This window comes from Podarcis melisellensis, assembly GCF_964234715.1.
Source record: "Podarcis melisellensis genome assembly, chromosome: 1".
Classification (NCBI taxonomy): Eukaryota; Metazoa; Chordata; class Lepidosauria; order Squamata; family Lacertidae; genus Podarcis; species Podarcis melisellensis.
Window position 1 is genome coordinate 99,564,730 of NC_138528.1, and position 19,943 is coordinate 99,584,672.

Below are 19,943 nucleotides of genomic sequence, written 5' to 3' on the forward strand. Positions count from 1 at the left end.
CTGGGCACTGTAGTTTGTTAAGCGTTGATGGGAATTATACTTCTGTGAGGGATAAACTACAGAATTCTTTGAGGGAAAGAATGGACTTCAAATGTGCTCTGAAGGAATAGGGTGCTTTGATGGGATAGTGTGTATTTAGCCTGTGACTCTAATCACTCTATCCATGCCTATACCACCCACATACCCCACAGTCACAGTCATTTGGAGTAACTTCAGGGCATCTGTACTTAGCTTGCTGAGATCTTTGAATGAAGGGCAGAATCATCATCATCATCATCATTTATTTAATATTATTCTCTATTTACCAGTTCTGGAGTATACTCAGTATTTTGTAACATTTTGGTTGAGTTAAGAAAAGTATTGCCCGAATGTTGGTTTTTGGAATTTTTCTTCTGGGCGAACATGGCTAGCTTTGCTTCTTTTACGTATGTTTTATGAACTCACATTTTGAATTCAGCATAAATTCTCAGTCAGCAGAGCAACATCATGGGATGGGTGTTTCCAGCTACTCTACCCTTTGCTCTTGGAAGCCTTTTAAGAAGCTGCTTCTGACTACAGATTTGGGCTGGAGCAGACTCAGCTGTACTGCAGCTGTTTCTACGAAAGGTACAAATCCCTCTTCTCTTCTGCCCACTATCACCAATCAGCCATTGAATTATGATTTACAAAATATTCACAGTGACAAGACAGTCACTACAGTGGACAGACTCATAGTAGACAACATTCCAGAAAGAAAAAGGAATTATGCCATAGCTGGAATTGATATAATGGCGTTTTTCAGGATGCTTTAATAGACATGAGTGATGTTTTGGCAGGCAATTGCAATAACTCTAGATATCTGATTGCATTACTGACTACTAGCAAAGGGTGTCTCACGGGAAGGAGCATTACTTAAGGTACTTCATATTTTTAACTTGCTGTAGCTATTTTATAACCTAACGTAATGCTATTTTCTAAGAGACACATATTAGAAAGGAAAATATACAAGAAGAAAATGTGAAACATAGGCATTGTTTCTTAGGTAAGCACTGGGAAATGCTAATGACAATTTCTTTGGTTATGAGCTGCTTAAAATAACATGTAACATTTGATTTAGGCAAAATGGCTGCCACTGAACAGAGATAGAATATATTGTAATCATGGTTTAGGCTTAGGAAAATGTTTGTTTTTCATATACTTCATTTAATTTTGAATGTTACATGAACATTTTGGTTCTGTTAGCTTTGGCCCGAGTCCTTTTTTCATGGTCAAGATCTTATTAGAAGTCAATGGCAATCTTCTCACTCACTTGTATGTCTCTGGGTCACACATTGCATCTCATGAAACCTCTAAGAACACCTCCAGGCATTTAAAACAAACTAGGAGAGGTGGCCAATGACTTCTCTTTCCATTTCCCAGGCATGCTTACGACTGAAACAGAGCCCTCACATGTTTTCTGTGGTTGGGGGGGTCGCACACAGAAGTTGATATGGGGTAACGAATGCCTGTGATTCTTAAGCCTCTTGATTTTGAGCAAGATCACACTGCTGAATAAATCCTGATCCTTCTCCGTTTGCCTTTTGGGTCGCTCCATAATGACATGGCTGCAAGAGCTAGAAGTTTTAAGCAAGCAGCATCAAACACCAAGAGTCCCCTTTTCACGATCAAGATCTTATTAGAAGGCAATGACAATTGGGAGTGGTGATAATGCTAAGGTCTGGAGACTCATTAACATGGGATATTTTGCCCATAGTCCCAAAGATGCCGTTCCTGATTTTGTTGAACTTATGTGCCTTATGGCAGGCACACAGTACATTAACCCAGTTTAAGAAATGCTTCCTCCACAGGCAGCTTGGAAGGAGGAGTTTCCTCAGGACAATATATTGAAAGGTGTGTCTCAGTGATTTGGTTCAGTTAATTTCAAGGGCTCTGTAGATTTTATGAAGGTCTTCACTCTGACGAAATGTGTTTTTCGCCCTGACTACAATGGAACAGGAATGTGGATTCAGTATGAATCATAGAATTGTAGAGTTGAAAGGGACCCTGAGGGTCATCTAGTCCAACCCCCTACAATGCAGGAATAGGCAGCTGCCTCACATGGTGATCAAACCTGCAACCTTGGCATCATCAGCACCACGCTCTAACCAACTGAGCTATCCAGACATGTGAAGCACCAGTTGTTTGAGCTGGTCTTTCTATCAATTATGACTGTAGTTTGTGCAATCATTGTGACTTTTTTTAAAAAAGGTACTATACTCACACAATTCAACCTGCATGTCGGCTTAGAGATTATTGATTAATGTATGTCCGGGTCCCTACAATCCCGCAACCTGCTACAATCCCTCTGACAGCTCTGTACGCCTCCACAGCTGATCACATGAGGACTGCAGAGCAGATGAACAGAATTAAAATAGACTATTCTCTCACATGCCAGATTACAGTATAGCATTCTCTTACAGGGACAGAGGCACTTGCTTAGAGGCAGCAGAGCATTCCGGATCTATTTTATTTATTTATATATATGCCATCCTCACACTGAAATACCAGTGATGTAAAATATATAAAAAACACTGTAAAATATCAATAAAGCCATACACGCAAAATAAAGTGGGCAGGGGGCAGGATGGGGAATAAGCAGCATAGTAAGCAACAGATCTAAAACCCAGAAATTTGTTGTTGTTTAGTTGTTTAGTCGTGTCCGACTCTTTGTGACCCCATGGATCAGAGTACGCCAGGCACTCCTGTCTTCCACTGCCTCCCGCAGTTTGGTCAAACTCATGCTGGTAGCTTTGAGAACACTGTTCAACCATCTCGTCCTCTGTTGTCCCCTTCCCAACATCAGGGTCTTTTCCAGGGAGTCTTCTCTTCTTGAAAGAGAACCTGGAGCAGGAACCGGCAAGACACTCCAGTATCCCTGCCAAGAAAATTCCATGGACAAAGACAACAAACCCAGAAATAGACCACAGCAAACCAAACACCAGCAGCCTGAGCTGTAGCCCTGGAAGTGCTTGCTGAAATAAGTGAGTACTGCGATGTTTTCAACAACAACAATGAAAATGCTTTGGTGCAACCACAAAGAAGGCTTGGTTGTTTCCTTCAGCTATTTCTCAATTGAAGGGACAAGGTGGGGCCGAAAGTAGGCTTTCTGTCACCGAGGGCAAAGACCCAGTTTGACACCCCACCCCCCAGATGCATGTTTGTGTACATACACATACACCCCCCAACACATTTATTCATAAAGGGCATAAAAGTAGGCAATATATCATCTGAATACAAAGGAATCCTAAGAAGTACTATGACTGCATGGTCATGCATGATGATGCACATATGGTTTCCAATCAACCCTCCATTCAGACACTGACCATCAGCAAGATGGTGGCCTTGTGTACCTTCAGATCATTTTACTATTACCATTTTACAGTAGAGTGAGCTTTACTTAACTCTGCTTATTTCAATGAGTCTATTTTGAGTATGGTTAACACCGGGTATCACCCATGATATATTTTTGATGGTATTTAACTGACATCATAGTTTCTGTTGATCATGTAACACTGAGATTGTGAATGATTGGGGGAGGTCACCTTAAATGGATGTAGTATGGTTACCCACAAGAATGCTATTAGCATTGCAATGCGGTGATGATGAAATTGCAAATCTCAGTTTTAAAGCTCTGTTTAATTCCTCTGTTGCACCCACCCAAAAAGAAAGGCAAGGAAAAGTGGGAAAGAAAGTCTTCACACTGAAATCAGTATAAGTATACCCCCAAAGAACTGGTCTGATTTCTTTGTAAATGAGCAGAATGATAGGACCAAGAGAAAGGCAAATTAACCTACAAGGAAACTGACAGCTTTATAACCCATGCCTCTGATTGAAATGGTCGGAAGTCTCCTGGCAATTGTCCCAGACATGCAGGTAGAACAGTGAGTTCGCTTATTATGTGAACTACAACAATCTGGCTTTCCACAAATGCATCTTGGGCCCAGCTAAGTGTGAAGGTGTTGAAGTGTGTGCCAAACCAAGGGAAAGACCTTATTTACCTGAAATGGTTTGCTATCAGGATTTGAGATCTAAATAAGAACAGGGCAAAGATGCCTTAAACCCTTACAGTTCTCATACATGTGGAAACATCTATGGTGGTATCCAGGAGGCAGCGAGTGTATCAAGTCTGAGGATAGCTTGGTCCACTCTGATTGATGTGAAGAATAGCATATTGATGACAGAGATGGTAAAATACACTGGGTAATTCTAACATGATCTTCCATCCTTCCTTTTTGCCACTCTCTCAGTGCAAGTCACAGAGAGGAGGGCAGCTCTTTTGCCTCTCACTTTGATGGTGGGCAAAAATCTGGGGCTGGACTTCAAAATTTGTTCCCTTACCCCAAGTATAATTTATCTGTTGGATCCAAACTTAGTGATGCTTACCAAGTGGGCTGATTGAAGTCTTTTGAACTTGTTCTTATTTGATATCATTGTGTCTAATCTGGCTATGGTAGGAAGACAAAATCCAACCATATATATCTAGAGACACACAGACACCCACAATACAGGCTTATGCACAGCTTCCCTCCAGCAACTTCAGTAAGTAAATCTCTTCTTAAATGAATAAATGGGGCCTGTCAGGTCAAACGTTCAGAAAGGTATTGGACTGAGTAGTAATTACAAACCAGAGATATGTTAAATCACCAAAGAATAATTTATTTCCCTAGCAAAATATACCTAGAAGTTTATGGGCTGTGGGGTCATTGTTTCACACCTTCCTTCCAGCTTCTATAATAAATTCTAGTGAAAAATCTACTACTGAGATGTGGAATTTGAAAGTTATCTTCCTGGACATGCCATGTACTTCCTTTTTTCATCCCTCTGGAAAGAAAGGCAGGCCTCTTTTTTGACTGAGAGGCGTAGAAGCCATGTCACTTTGTGATATCCTCATAGTTTTTACTGGGAAGTTTTCAGCGCTTTTCTTCGTAGATGCTTTTCTTCATTCCCAGTGTATCATCCTGCTTGATAGCGGCCCTTTGCTGTGTGCTTCTTTTAAGAGCTGGTTGTGGTGGTGGGGGGGGGAGAAAAGACAAATAAAAAAGGGAAATAGTTCAACACATTGTTCAACGATCTTTTAGATTTCACTGAGCAGATGACATGAGTGACAGAAATGGAGAGTGCAGCTTATGCAGGCCTGGCATATAGCAAGCCTGCAGGAAAGGTAAGCACAGCTATCAAACACATTTTGCATAAGTGCTTCTCCGGTTGGAATGATTTTTGAAGTTTTTTAGGCCTGCAGGTTAATGTCCCAGGAACATGTCGATGCGGCTGAGAGGCAAGACCATGAACCTGGAAGATAGAGACGGACAGGTTCTCTGGGGAGCGGAGATGTAGCTAAGCAGGTTAAGAGCCTCACCTGTCACAGGCGAACTACCTTCACAAGAAAGCGGATGTTGAACAAAGACAGGGCTCCGCTGACAAGAATTTCCAAATGTGCAAGGTAAACAAAACAGAAGGAGAGGGCAGAGCGGGGGAGAGGGAAACTCTGGTTTGTAACCCAAGTAGAAAATATTCACCATAAATAGCAGCTCACTTGTAGCAAGACTATATTAAGGCTTGACAAATTCACCTGTCTAGGGCCTCACACACAGCTGATTTATATGACTGGGCAGGTGGAAAAGTGCTGAGCCTTTTTTTTCTCTTTTTGGCAAAGGAAGTGCAGTTGTTAGTGGAGCAATGCAGAAGAAATGCCATCTCCGACGCTGAGACTGAGCGAAGAATGGAAGAGTTCTACAAATTAGCATTCCCAGATGATGGCATTAAAGTTGCTTAATGCAAAAATCTTGTCCTCTAGATAGTGTACTGATGGATTTAGTTTATTTAGGGCCTCATCATTTTTAGAAAACAGTGCTTTTCTTTTCTCCTTTAAAATGGCTGGGATACCCTTCTTACAGAGGCAGGTGAATGAGTATTGAAATAATCATAATGATGATTATTATATAATATAATGGTTGTTCCTCCTCCTGCCATATTCATCAGTAATGCATACGGTCACATCCACACCATACGTTCAAAGCACATTGAAAGCAGATGGCTTCCCCCAAGGAATCCTGGGAACTGTAGTTTGTTAAAGGTACAATCCCTGGGAATGGTAGCTGTGTAAGGGGAGAGTTACAGTTCCCTGGTGTTGATTTCACCAAAGAGTACAAAGGGAGTGATGATCAGTTCTGGCAGGCCAGTCCAATTGTAGCAAACAAAGCCACCTGAGGTTTCAGTCATGTCATATAAGATTTCCACCCAAGATTCCAGGAATGGAATTAAGGGTAAGTTGTGTTTGAAAGATATTTTCTCTTCACATGGCATGACTCTTCTAACACTCTGCTGAAGCTGGGATAAAAGGGAAATGGAGGCTGATAGCAAAGGCCTTGTGGGATTTCCTTGGGAATCTTAAAATGAGACATTTGTTCATTGCTTTTTTCCTAATAAGGTAACTTCTGTCTGGAGCTGCAGCCATCCCATTAAGCCAATCACACACTAATATGCCAAGCTGAACTCAGTAGCCTAAACTGTATTTTATTTTTGTGGATTATGTGATTCTGCTAGGTAAGCAAGCAAGGTTGTTTCGATTATGGGTGTTACATTTTGTTTCAAATTGTGTATGTTTGTGTGTGCATGTTTTACCTGGTAAGTGAAATGGCCAACAGTATCAGCAGGATAAAAAGTTACAGTATTTTGTCTCTGACTCATACAGCAGACCTGACAAGCAGGCAAACAGAAAATACTTTTGTTGATGTCAGATTGATACTGAAAGATTGTCAGCTACTTTTGTTAGCGTAGGATGGATATCGAAAGGTTGTCGACTTCCATTTAGGCACCCTGGTCTTGGAGAAGGTGTATTTACTATATATGTATGGCCTGAGCCATCCCAAAGCCTCAGGGTGAGTAAAAAAAAAAGTGAACAAATAAAAATACCTACAATACAGAACAGAATATTCTATAATATCATGTTACTAAGTTGTTCAAATGTCCCTATCTTTTGTTACTTTCTCTTGATGCAGATATATTTCCTAGATCAGCATATAAGACGTCCCTCCCAGATGCCTTGGAAAATGTCCAAAATCCCAGGGAGGAGGGTGGAATGGTAAGAGAAAAGAATATATTGTGGGAGGACAAAGATTGATATATGGATGGGGGGGACTGAACCCCTTCAAACTGCACTTTATGTCCCATCAACTATTACAAATCAAGTCCAAACCTTCCAAAATTTCATGCCCAACTCGTAATGGGCTCACCAGGAACCAAAACTCTCCACCATCAGACATGCATCCCTTCAATAAGTCCCTACCTTCATCCAAAACTTAACACTGCTCAATCATTTGAGCTAAAAGCTTTGGGAACTCCTCCCCGCCCCGCCCCGCCACTCTTCTTAATGGCAGTGGGTACTATATATACACAAGTGGCCAGGCCATAAAATGAGGCATGTGCTGAATCGCTGCACAGGAACCCTCCTACTTTGTGACAGTAAGTTTGTGGGAAGGAAGGGGAGGGAAGCTGCCCCAGACAAGCTTCCTTGGAAAGTCCCTCAGCTTTCTCTGAGAAAGCTCAGAAAGTCCAAGCTTAATTATGAGGCGAGTGAGGGAAAAATTTCTCAGCGCTGGTCAGGACTTCCTTTTTTGCTGACTTAATCCTGAGTTCCAAAGGACTAGCCCCCAAAGAGAGATCTGACTACACTTCCCCAAAGTGCAGAGGCTTGAATTCTGATGAATCGGCAGTTTGAAGCATTTTATAACTCTGTGGTTATGTCCTTGTTGTGTGGAGAACCACTAAAAAAAGCCTCTCTCTGCACCTTTGCTGTCTGAATGTGGGCCTCTAAATCAGCTTATAGTCACAGCACAAATAATGAAAAATATGGAGAAGAGAAGGGGTTTTCTCCAAGTCCTTCCCAGCTGTTGATGACAGGAGCATAGTCAGACCTATGAACAGCTGGAGTGGATTTCATCATTTTATTGTATCCTGATAGCCCCTTCTCCTTCTTTTAACTCCTGTAGTTCGACAGAGTCCGTCCCTGCAGTTTGCATAAGTTTGCGATTTTTTTTTTTTTTTTTTGCCAAGGGCATAGCTGTAGCTGAGTGACTTTGTAAAGAATGGTCATTCACCCATCATTCTATTTAGCAGAATCACTCAACAGCATTAAAATGCTGAAGGCATTTTAACTGGTGTGGATATGTTGCTCTTCCTGGGCAGCTTTCATGATCCTGTTAGCTGGCAAGCCTCTTGGTGGGTTGTCTAAAAGGACACTTCTGAGGGAAATTTGTTTTATAAGTAAAAGATGTCTGAAACAGCATAATTATATGGAAGGTTCCTTGTTACTCCCATTCTTTATGTGTCTAATCAGATTTCATTAGCTGGCTTGTCAGCTGAGGGGGTGGGGGTTCAGAATCGATGCAATGCACGTTTCGCAAAGTTTTGAAATATATGTTTGATTTTTGCAGTAACTATGGCAAAGGATGTTGCAAGGAGTTGCAAGGGAGATGTTTCCTAGAATCTGACCTTGTTCATGTCAGTAGGGTAAATGGATTGGCTGATATGCCAGATGAAAACATGTCCAATGGGATCTAGACTGCTAACAGCTTACAAAGGATCAGTAACCACTTGCCTCTTTCTTAGTGGTGCTTTATTAAAAATAATGTTTACTGGTGGTAGCCACACTATGGGATGGGGGATGTACAGCCTCAGGCTAGATGAACTGCTGGAATGTCACAGTAAGCTTAAGGAGCCATTCTGCCACTGGCTCAGCTCTTCTGACCCTAGAGAGCAAGTAGGAATGCAAAAGCCTCAGGAACATGAGGCAGAACCAGAGCAGCCTAGAACAGCAAGCTGTTGTTCAACATCTGGGGGTGAACATGGGCTCCCCATCCCTGCTGTCAAACTGCTACTCATGGGTGTGGAAATGAGCCCCTTTGGGGTTAGACTGACCCACATACCAAGGGACTGGGGGGAGGGGGGTTATAGTAAGCCAGGAAGACAGATGGTCTGTCTCCTTTGTATAAATTTATTTAAAAAAACTTGTTCTGGTGTGCTTCCTCATCATCATTATTTTTTTAAAATCTACATGACATTCTTACTTAAAAAAATTACTACTTACATGTTATTAGACATGGTTATGAGGTGATCTGAGGGCAGGGGCGGAGGAAGGGGGGTGCAGTAGGTGTGGACTACCCCAGGTGTCACTGAGGGGGGTGACAAAATGCCAGGAGGCACTCATCGTGGGGCCTGCAGTGCTCTCGAGCCATGTTTCTCCTGGGAGAGATGCAGTGGCTAGGGCACGGGCAGGCTCTGTGCTGCCCAAATGGTCCTCCCACTGTCTCCACCCCCCAGCTGTAGGACGGCTGAGTGGGAGGAGGCAGGCAGACTCGGGGGGGGGGGAGGAGGCAGGTACCTGAGTGGCTTCCTCCACCACTGTCTGAGGACTGCCTTTTAAAATAAATTTTCACATTATTATTTTATCAGCCACCACCACCACCAGTAAGATCTGTTCCAAGTGACTAGAAATGCCCCTGAAAGTTATGTTATGACATGTCAACCCGCTAGGGACCTTATGTGGAAAAGAGGTGGCTGGCCCCATCCCTAATCAGGAATGCTTTGCTCCGCACCTGAACAGGTGCAACCGATGGGTCAGGTTCAAACTCCCGTAGGCTGAGGAAAGGTCGCAAGGCAGCTTCTGCATTATATAGCGTTTCTGCACGGTCTATAGTACGTGTTGTAGATTGCATTTCCACTGAATCTTAATAATAAAAAACCGGCCTCAGTTAACCAAGTGACATGTTTCTCTATTCCAGGAATAAATGTAGCCATCCTCTCTTCATTCTATTTTAGTTTTTAAAACAACTTTGATCACAGAAATCATCCAATTCCATCAGTGGTATGTTGCTGGTGATAAGACAATCTCTTCTGTATAACCATGAACACGTTATAGGAGATACATTTCCCTGTTGAATTATAAAATTCATCACATCCTGTAGCTGGTTTATTTTTTTGCTTTCACTGCATGGCCATAGAGGAACTGCCTAGAATATCAGCAAAAGCACCTGTTGTCTATGAAAAACTATATGGGGATATTGAACTATAAAGCTTAAGGAGGTTAATAAATTAACAACCAATTCCACCAGGGCACATTTCACTCACACAATATGTGGCTCCAAGGCTGCACATGTCCCCTGCCTAATTTTATGCAGCACTTCAGAAATGGTAGGACCAGCTTTGCCTCTGGTCCATATCTGGGGGAATCACTCTTTTCCCTGTCATATTTGTAGGTGCCAGAGAGAAATAGGGTGAGAAAGAGATGCAATCCTGCAAATACTGCAATACACTTTTGGTTCTGGTCCCACCCACTGCCACTATGTGGTACCCAATATATTCCCCTTGAGGAAATGTGGCTTTTGACAAAGAAGAATGTTCTCCATTCGTGGTTTAGAAGATTGAATTTTGGAGTTATTTGGCCCAATATATGAGACTGTGGAATAAATATTTATCAGCGTAATACTGGTATGAGCAATAGGAAGGAATTTCTCTATTTGTGAGGAGGCCTAAGCTCCAATGACCCTCAATCCTGCTCATAAGAAAGGCTTGCTCAGTTCTGAATTCTGAACTGGGTTCTGATAAAAAGGAGCCAGGTTATTTTCCTATTTCATTTGGAAAAATAACCAGGTTCTGCCAAGTCCAAGTCCAAGCTGAGCCAAGGGGAGACCAGTCATTACTAGTACTGTTGATTTGAATTAGCCTTGATTTGATTGAATCAGCAGAAACATGTTCAACTGGAATGAGACTAGATGCAAGGCATCGTTTTCTTAACTCTGCTGTTCTTATCCATGCTCCTCTGACACATTCTTGTTTAATTAGTCTAAGGTAACCTAGTGTATTGGAGTTGGCCATGGAACAATTGGTTGTTGAACTTCTAGTACCATTGAGTCATGGGGTAGCCTTGAGGTACACTTAACGTTTTTTCAATTCATTTCTAGTTTCATTGAATGCAGATTCCCAGGCACACAGATGGAACCAGAATTTGTGACTCAGTCCTTCCATCCTTGAAAATGCCAAGCATGACTACATTCCTAGATCACTGAGAATGATGTGATGATTACAGTGCACATCATTTATCCAAATAGCCTAGAGGGCCATTGGAATAATCAGAAGCTCAGATAAACAGCCATGCTATTTACAAGGGTTTGCCATGAGTCAGGCCACATAGCTGGGGGTAGAGGGGTGTGAAGAGGCAACACAGACACTTTCCTGCAAAAATAAGATGTATTCTAGATTCCCCCCCCTGTATTTTTATATGGACCAAAATTTTATATTTCTGATTTTTCACCATATGCTATCTTGCATTATTAAGAAAATAAATACTTTAATGGAGACTATTTCTATAATTGGTGCATATATGTGTATACATCACTTGATTGCTCCATTCTTTTATTATACACCTGGTGATTGGCAGTTGAAGTTACAAGAAGCAAAATTAAAGTCCTGCGCTCACATTTTATCTGCAAGGGCCTATTCACACATTCATCATATTGCAACACAAACCTGGTCATGATTCTCCATACCATGGTACCCCTCAGGTTGGATTAGCTTTGTTGGTTAAAGCATGGTGCTGATAATGCCAAGTTCATGGGTTTGAGCCCCATTTGGGTCAACAGCATATTCCTGCATTGCAGAGGCCTGGGCTAGATGATCCTCAAACTCTCTTCCAACTCTTCTATTCTAGATTTATGGATTACTTCAGTGCATTGTACATGGGGCTGGCCTTGAAGACTGACTGGAAATGGCAGTTTGTATAGAACGCAAATGTTACACAACTTACTAGGCTGGGTGTTGAGATTATATCTCACATGTGCTTAAAGAACAGCACCGGCTCATGGTGTTTCTTTAAGCACAATTGAAGATTGTAACATGGGACATGGGGCATAGCTTCTGAAGAAATGTCTGCATTCACATCAGTCTGTTGTTATTGTTTAGTCGTTTAGTCGTGTCCGACTCTTCGTGACCCCATGGACCAGAGCATGCCAGGCACTTCTGTCTTCCACTGCCTCCCGCAGTTTGGTCAAGCTCATGCTGGTAGCTTCGAGTACACTGTCCAACCATCTCGTCCTCTGTGGTCCCCTTCTCCTTGTGCCCTCAATCTTTCCCAACATCAGGATCTTTTCCAGGGAGTCTTCTCTTCTCATGAGGTGGCCAAAGTATTGGAGCCTCAGCTTCATGATCTGTCCTTCCAATGAGCACTGAGGCCTGATTTCCTTAAGAATGGATAGGTTTGATCTTCTTGCAGTCCATGGGACTCTCAAGAGTCTCTTCCAGCACCATAATTAAAAAGCATCAATTCTTCGGTGATCAGCTTTTTTTATGGTCCAGCTCTCACTTCCATACATCACTACACATCAGTCTACCTGTGTGCTAAAATTGTTGTCACAGAAACTTCTCTGGGTGTCTCCTCACCCAGAGAAGAGTTATGGGTGCATAACTACAGAGGATCTTCCCTGTTGTGACACCCTATTTGTGGAACTCCCTCTCCAGGAAGCATGTGCCAGGAAGGCCCTTTAAAATTCCCACCTGAAGGGGAATTTTACTGCTGCTTTATCTTTCTGTTTTTATGAATTTCTTGGCTCTTTATTGTATTTTTACCCTTTTTAACATCTGTAAGCAATGCTGATAATGGAATTATGAGCATCAGGATAACGAATCTCCTAATAAATATTTATAAAGTGATGAACTCGCAGTGTGAATCAGTCTAGAGGTTTCAGATAACCATAGTTCAGAAAACCTGGTTCATGTTGTAGCTACTCCTGTACACATGCTAGCTATTCTTAGCATTTTTAGAGCTGAATGACTTAATCTATTCTCAATTCAACATCTTCTCACTATGTGTTTCCCCAATGATTTACTCGTTAAACTGCTGCACTCTTGTATTTAATGTGCAAGGCTTTGAGGGGTTACGGAATTAGCTGTTTCTCTCTGTTTTGCAAAGTTGCATTGTGCATATGGCAACATCATTTGGTAGCATCACTGAAAACTGCCTACTTCCCGGACAAGCACACTGAATCTAGTTTTCCTCCAATTTCCATCTATCACCCTGTGAAAGCTAGCGCAACAGACTGAAAATAGCTTCTCAGCAACTTCAAGTAGAGATTATCTGTGGTGTGTCTTGCGCGTCGGGGAAGTGGGATGCTACTCAAACATGTGATTTTCCTTTTGAATGGTTTGACGATAGGGTTGTACCATGGGATAGCTTGCAGGATGACTGGCACAGATATTGTCACCTGAGGTTAGATTACTCAATCTGTAATTAATACAAGCAGTGGCCAAGCTGACCCCATAATATCTGAATAGGCTCAACGGGGCTATTCTCAAGTAAGTGGCATGATAATTGCAGCCCAATATCCTGATCTTATGCACAGATGGCACTCCTGAATGAGTGGACTTCCCTGTTCACTTCAGTGGAGGAGATGAAAACCCACCCATCCTTTTGCATATGCAGAGTTTTCCCTTTTCTGTTTAAATTACCGGGTAATGGGAAAGTCATTGAAGGCAGGGAGAATTGTGTGGATGGTTGGGTCAGGATCTTATATTCATGAGATCTGCAATTCAGTTCAGCCAGAATGTACTTAACTGAAGCCGGTTTAGTTCTATTAGACTCCTGCTCAGTTGGTTTGTAGATCAGATTTTTTTTTTTTAATTTGTCCTTAATCTGGCAAATGTTCTATATCCTAGGGGGTCCAGGAAACTTCTCTAGCATTTTGGTATACAGCTTTTTGGCTTCCAGATCCCCCTAAGTCTTCAGTGTGTTCCTAATTTATATGGCAATGCTCCAACTGTTTTACCAGCACCAAGCTCTTTTAATAGCATCAAGCACTGGTGTCTCGGCTCTGGAGCAAGCAGAATAGTTTGGGTGTGCTTTTGTCTTTGGTGAATGATTTTCTGTTGCGTGGTTATTTGTAATAATGGGCATTCATTATCAAGAGAGAGTCCTTTGCTCAGGAGTCGTCATGGGGCATGCTGCAAATGAATCTTGACACGACTTTGCATTTGTGTATTAAGGGCTCATAATGTGCATTTATTTGTGTAATGCAGAATGCAGTTTTAAAAAAACATCAAAGTGCAGATCATACATAGCAGATGCTTCTAAAATATCACATCTTGGCCAATTCTTCTGTGGGTTTTTCCCCCCAACTTCCAAATATCTTGGTGCACATTTAAAAGGAATAACCTGCCATATTTTATTTAAAACCATAGCCAAGTTTGGACTTACAGAAGCACAAAGAGCAATGGAATGCTCTTTTTATTTTTTTAAAAAAATAATTCCTGTAACTTTAAATGCTGTAATAGTTTTTATTGTTTTGTTTAAGAAAAAACTATGAAAAATATACTGCTTGAGGTTCCGCCTGGATCAAATTGCTCCTGTGTTATTATACAATGCAGAGTTTATTGTTGCATAAATACAAGATTGAGTAGTACATATGGTATGCTTGGTTATGTCGTCCTGTATGAAATCTGCAATGCATCCTATACATGCTTACTCAGAAGTAAGTCTTACTGTATTCAGTGGTGTTTATACCTGGATGAATATGTCTAGAATTTCTGTCTGAATTGTTCTAATTTAACGGGATCTTTTTGATACTGCTGAGGGCAGGCATATTTCTTTCCCACATTGTTATTCTGTTTGTATTCAAAGAACTGTTTAACCTTGTTCTTTTAGCAGAGCTTGGTAATATCTTGCAATACAGAAAGTTCAAAATAATGGATGAGAAGTCATTACTTCTCTCTGTAGTAGAGCATTGTGCGATGCAGAGACCTGAAAATATGATTTCAAGCAACCAGGTAAATAACATTCACATGACCATTATAGCCTTAAACTGTTTTCATGAAATGTCTGTATTTGATTACATTTTGTGAGAGTGAGTTGAGGGTCTGTGCGAGGTAAAACTGAGCATTTTAAAGAAACCTATATTCCTTAAAGTTGCCTCTATAGTTATAGAGGAGAAAAGCAGAAATTTGTTCAGTGTATTGTAAAAGGTGGGTGGGTTTCATGGTGATATTAGGAGGGGGAAATAGTTAATTTGATCAGCAAAGACTAGAAATATTATGGAAAAGTTTACTGTATGGAACACAGAATGAACCATAATATTCCTATATTTGTATATAAGCTGGTAACATTTAATAAGGGCCGTGAAATCCCAATCAGTTGCCTTATAAATATTACCTAATGTATGGTAATACATATTATTATTATTATGTCTCTTTTTGCCATTGATTCTGTGCATGATAATGTAATAAATGTGCTGGTGAGTTTCCTCCTTGCTTTCTTTCCCTTCCCTTCCCCTCTCCATGCTTCTAAAGCCCTGCACTTCAGTGTATTTTATTTATTCAGAGTACAGCTCTTGGCCTGCTTAACCAATCAGAGAGGCTTTAAGGGCCCAGGACTAGCCATGGTGCTGAGCTCCAAATGTGATTCCAACCCTGACAGGAGGATTATAGGAAACAGATGACTTACGCTTCTAATTTGTGGCCTTAAATTGCAAACAGAATTTCAGGAGTCGAGCAGAGTAATAAATGGCAATAGAGAAAGCCACACACAGCCAAATCAGTATGTGGTGGTTGTAGGTTAAACTAAATAGGAAGAGACAGGTTATGATGGTTTAGTGTATTACAGAGAAGAAAGTCTTAAATTACTAGTGCTGAGAGGTATTGCACTATAGCAGACAGTATTCCATTGTATAGTCTGCAGATAGCATGAGCAGAACAATAAAAAGGCAGGTTTAGCAGAAAACCTGTTGCTGGACAAATCTTTCCCCTTACCTAGAAAAGAAAAGCTGTGCTTTATGTTTGCTTTGACCTTAACTATATGTTGGCCTCTTAACATCTGTTTTCTACTGTTGCCGTTTTTCACACCAAATTAACTGTCAGGGAGTCAGATAAAGTAAGTTTAAAATACTTCCAAATTATTATTTTTTTGATTTTCCACGATGGCCAATAATACTGCCTCCCGTTTCCCCTCTTTATCTCAAACTGTATGAAAAAAATAATCAACAAACTTACACCAGATTTCTTTCTGATAGAAGGCATAATGTCATTGTGATTCGAGCACACCATACTCTGACATAACATTGCAGGAGATGAATCCTGGTATACGCCATAGTGCTGGAAGATAGTGTAGTTACAGTAATTCATTGTTTGCTAACTAGGACAGTTTCTGGATGATCCCCCCCCCAAAAAAAACCACCACAAAATGTTTCAGAAAATTTTAAAAAAGGGAATTTGCAAATTTCTTTTTAAAAATGTTATGTATGATTTTAATTTATAACAAATACACATTTCAGCAACACACATACACACACAGAATTCTTATATACCAATCTTTGACTTCCTCCCCCCTCTTTTTGTGGTGCTATAAATTTGTTTGCTTTCTTTTCCCCTGCATATCCCAATTAGCTCTATTTATTCTTTTTCTCATCTATTTCCTATACATTTTATAAACTGAAAGTTTTTTACAATACAGTGGTACATCAGGTTAAGTACTTAATTCATTCTGGAGGTCCGTTCTTAACCTGAAACTGTTCTTAACCTGAAGCACCACTTTAGCTAATGGGGCCTCCCACTGCCGCCGTGCCGCCGGAGCACGATTTCTGTTCTCATCCTGAAGCAAAGTTCTTAACCCGAGGTACTATATCTAGGTTAGGGGAGTCTGTAACCTGAAGCGTATGTAACCCGAGGTACCACTGTAATCCTGCTAATGTCTTAATTTGTAAATATTCAATAAACAATTTCCATTCCTTATTAAAAAATTTTTTGTCTTGATTTCTTATTCTTCCGATAAGTTTTGCCATTTCTGTATATTCCATTAGTTTCTGTACGCATTCTTCTTTCATTGGGACTTTGTCTTCTTTCCATTTTGGGGCAAATATCATTCTGTAGCGGTAGTTGCAGGGAATTCGCAAATTTCATGATCTAAGAGGACCAAAGTGATTCTTTTTCATGGGTGCTTCCAAACTGGGTCAGGGCTTCTTATGCATAGCAGTTTTTTCCCCCAGTGTCTGCACTATATTGTTGGTTTCAAAATGCCTGCCCTCCCAATTTATCTGAATTTATGCCTTTTTTTTGGGGGGGGGGGAAATCCAGTAATGCAGACATGCTACCAATGACCTGTTTCTGATTATATCAACAACCTAGTTGCAAATTAAGCTCCTCTCTGGAAGAACCCAGAACTACTGGATCACATGGTTTTCTTGGAGCATCTGATTTTGGGCAGCCCAGTTTAGTGCTTGCAGTGAAGTGCATCACAGCCAACAAAAGGGGTCTTTATTTCTATTGCCAACATTTATATTCTTCCAGGGTGGCAAAGGGAGACGAGGAGCAACAATAGCAGGAAGTGATCAGTTTGACTTTTCCTACAGAGGCACTTAAATTACAGAGGCTGCAGTTCTATACCTACTGACATGGGATTAAGCCTCATTAAGAAAAGGGGAGTTTACTTCTGAGTAGACATGTACAGGATTGTGCAGTTACAGGATCAGTCCTTTGTTTATTTACTCAGAAATATGTCCTACTGGATATAATGTACCTGACTTCTCAGTAAATGTGCCTACGACTGCAGACGTGGCTCTTTACTCAGTGTTAATGCTGATTTCACACAAGCCTTGTGCAATAGTAAAAAGATTTAGCAACAGTGAAGTCTGCCTTAGGTTCTCAATTTACAGGTGTGATACTCCCTCCCCCCCCTTCACTAGAAGCAGTTACACACTTTTGTGTTTGCAATCTCTTAGGAAGGAGAGGAGAAATACCACCCCCAAATACTAATGAGCTACTGAGTTGCTGTCTAATGATTTCTAATAAAGAGATAATTGTCTTGAAAAAGACAAATGTTCAAAATACAATGATAAGGTTGGTGGGTGGAGGGAACAATTCTTTGCTTCAAAGCAATGCTTGAATATATTGTGGCATATAAGGCTTAAAGATGCGTATATTTAATCCTCGAGCCATGTAATGGCATTTTCTTGGTCAGATAATTCATCATGTTAAAAACTTTAGTCATTGGAAGCGCTGTGTTTTATTTCAAGCATCAAAGCCCACTTACATCAGAATGAACGAAAAGTGTTGTCATTGCCAAATGGTTATTGTTTTAAGCAGGTCTGTTGATTATCATTGGAAATGACTTGCTAAATACATTTTGATTAATCGCTTGCAAAAATTATGCTTGTTAGAGCTGCTTTCTATTCTGTTCTCAGCGTAGGTTATATAGCTTGCTTCCTTTACAACTGGGGTGCATAAGCCACCCCTCCCCCGCTCTTTAAAGTTACCTGGTGAGAAAGGAAAACAAATCTTAGTCTAAAGCTTTTGTCTAAAAACCCTGATTCCCTTTTTAAACACACACACACACAATTATTGTCTGTGCCATACAGGAAAGAATGGAGCCTATATATCAGACCTGGACATTTTCCGACAGGAGATGGCTTTTGTTTTTGCACCCCGTCAACACCGATCACCTAATTAAATCTGATATCTCTGGCTGCCACAAAATAATTTGTTAATAGTTCTTTGGGAATTTACTTAATGAGTTTAGATGTCTTTTGTATGGTACATGTGGGGGCATTTTGGAAAATGGAGCTGAGCGAGGGAAATGGGGGCAAAGCAAAGAGGAGTTCAAAACAAAACAAAACAACACAAAAAACAACCCCCCCTCTCCACCACCCTCCTGATACAACCAAGCCAGACGCGGTAGGTGTAGTTTGAACACATATGCTTGTGGACTGTAGTCATTCATTAGCAGAGAACAGAAAGCAGTTCTGAAAACAACACACAAAAACCTTCCCTATCAAATCCAGCCGTGGACATCTGTCAGGGATTCAGATGCTACACCTTGATCAAGCCGAGACGGTGGCACCATTTTCTTTAACAAACACCAGAAGCCTTCCTTGAGCCTTTATTTTAACATTTTCTCAGGGGTTAGATTCCCTTTCTTCTCCTGCTCTGTGGAGAGTAAAAGGAGCTTGTTAACTTGCTTAGATATTTTGACTGCTGATGCACTCCGGCCACTTGCCTGTGGTAACAGTGTCAAAGCGTTACTGGGGATAATTGCTATATTTGCAGTCCGATGAGTGCCTGGACTTGGCTGCGTGTGCAAGCGGCTAAAACAGAAAAAGGGCAAAGGAGAGAGTTCTGTGAATCGCCTTCCATGCTTTCCCAGTGCCTCATTCGTGTGAACAAATGTCAAATTAATTCAAACTTTGAGCGGGGAAAAGAAGGTGGGAGGTTATAAAGAAGAACTTCAAAGGATAGTCCGTGCCCTAACCTGCATTGTTTGAGGATTGGCCAAAATACAGATCGATTTTGTTGGGTTGATGGCAGTGTTTTATAGGCCTATCTAGAATGGCAATACCACTTTTAACCGACATGCCCCACACCCCATGGATCCTGGGAAATGAGGTCTGATGAACTTTTTGTTACCGATTCCATGCTGCAGCTCCCATTACTCTTGGTGGGGAGGCAGGGAGGGATTGCCTATTAAATCAGTTTAACCCGAGGACTATTGCAATCTTGCTGTCTTTCCGATCAACCAACTGCTGGCAGACGAACAGGATCTGGTGGGTCTGTGTTTCACTTGTGACTGATGGGTTCCAGAATCTGTGGCCAGTGCTTGAGCCAAGAGCAAAGGAATGTGCTATGGCATGATGCTTTCTGTTCATGTGCACCTTTGTGGCATTTCTCTCCTCCTGCTCCGCCCAGGAAGGAAGGACTGAATGAGGAACCCAAAACCAAGAAGCTAACTCAGAGCAAACTGTCCTGATCAAACAGATATTCATGGAGGTGGAGCTTAAGAAGAAATGAAAGACTGTAGAGAGTTCTAGGCAGGAGAAATGTCCACCCTGCATTTAGTTGTCTCCAACTTCTTCTCCGTTGGAGGGGCTGGTACTTTATCTTTCCCCAGATGGCTCCTC

At 41.2% G+C, this 19,943-nt stretch overlaps 1 long non-coding RNA gene across 1 annotated transcript in view; it reads left to right on the plus strand.

Moving 5' to 3' along the window:
• Window positions 1-19,943, plus strand: part of LOC309380251 — a 123,275-nt gene that overhangs the window by 66,929 nt on the left and 36,403 nt on the right. The window contains exons 2-3 of the long non-coding RNA XR_014172771.1: window positions 2,822-2,999; window positions 5,097-5,458. This is a non-coding gene — a long non-coding RNA (uncharacterized lncRNA). The remainder of the gene's footprint in view (window positions 1-2,821; window positions 3,000-5,096; window positions 5,459-19,943) is intronic.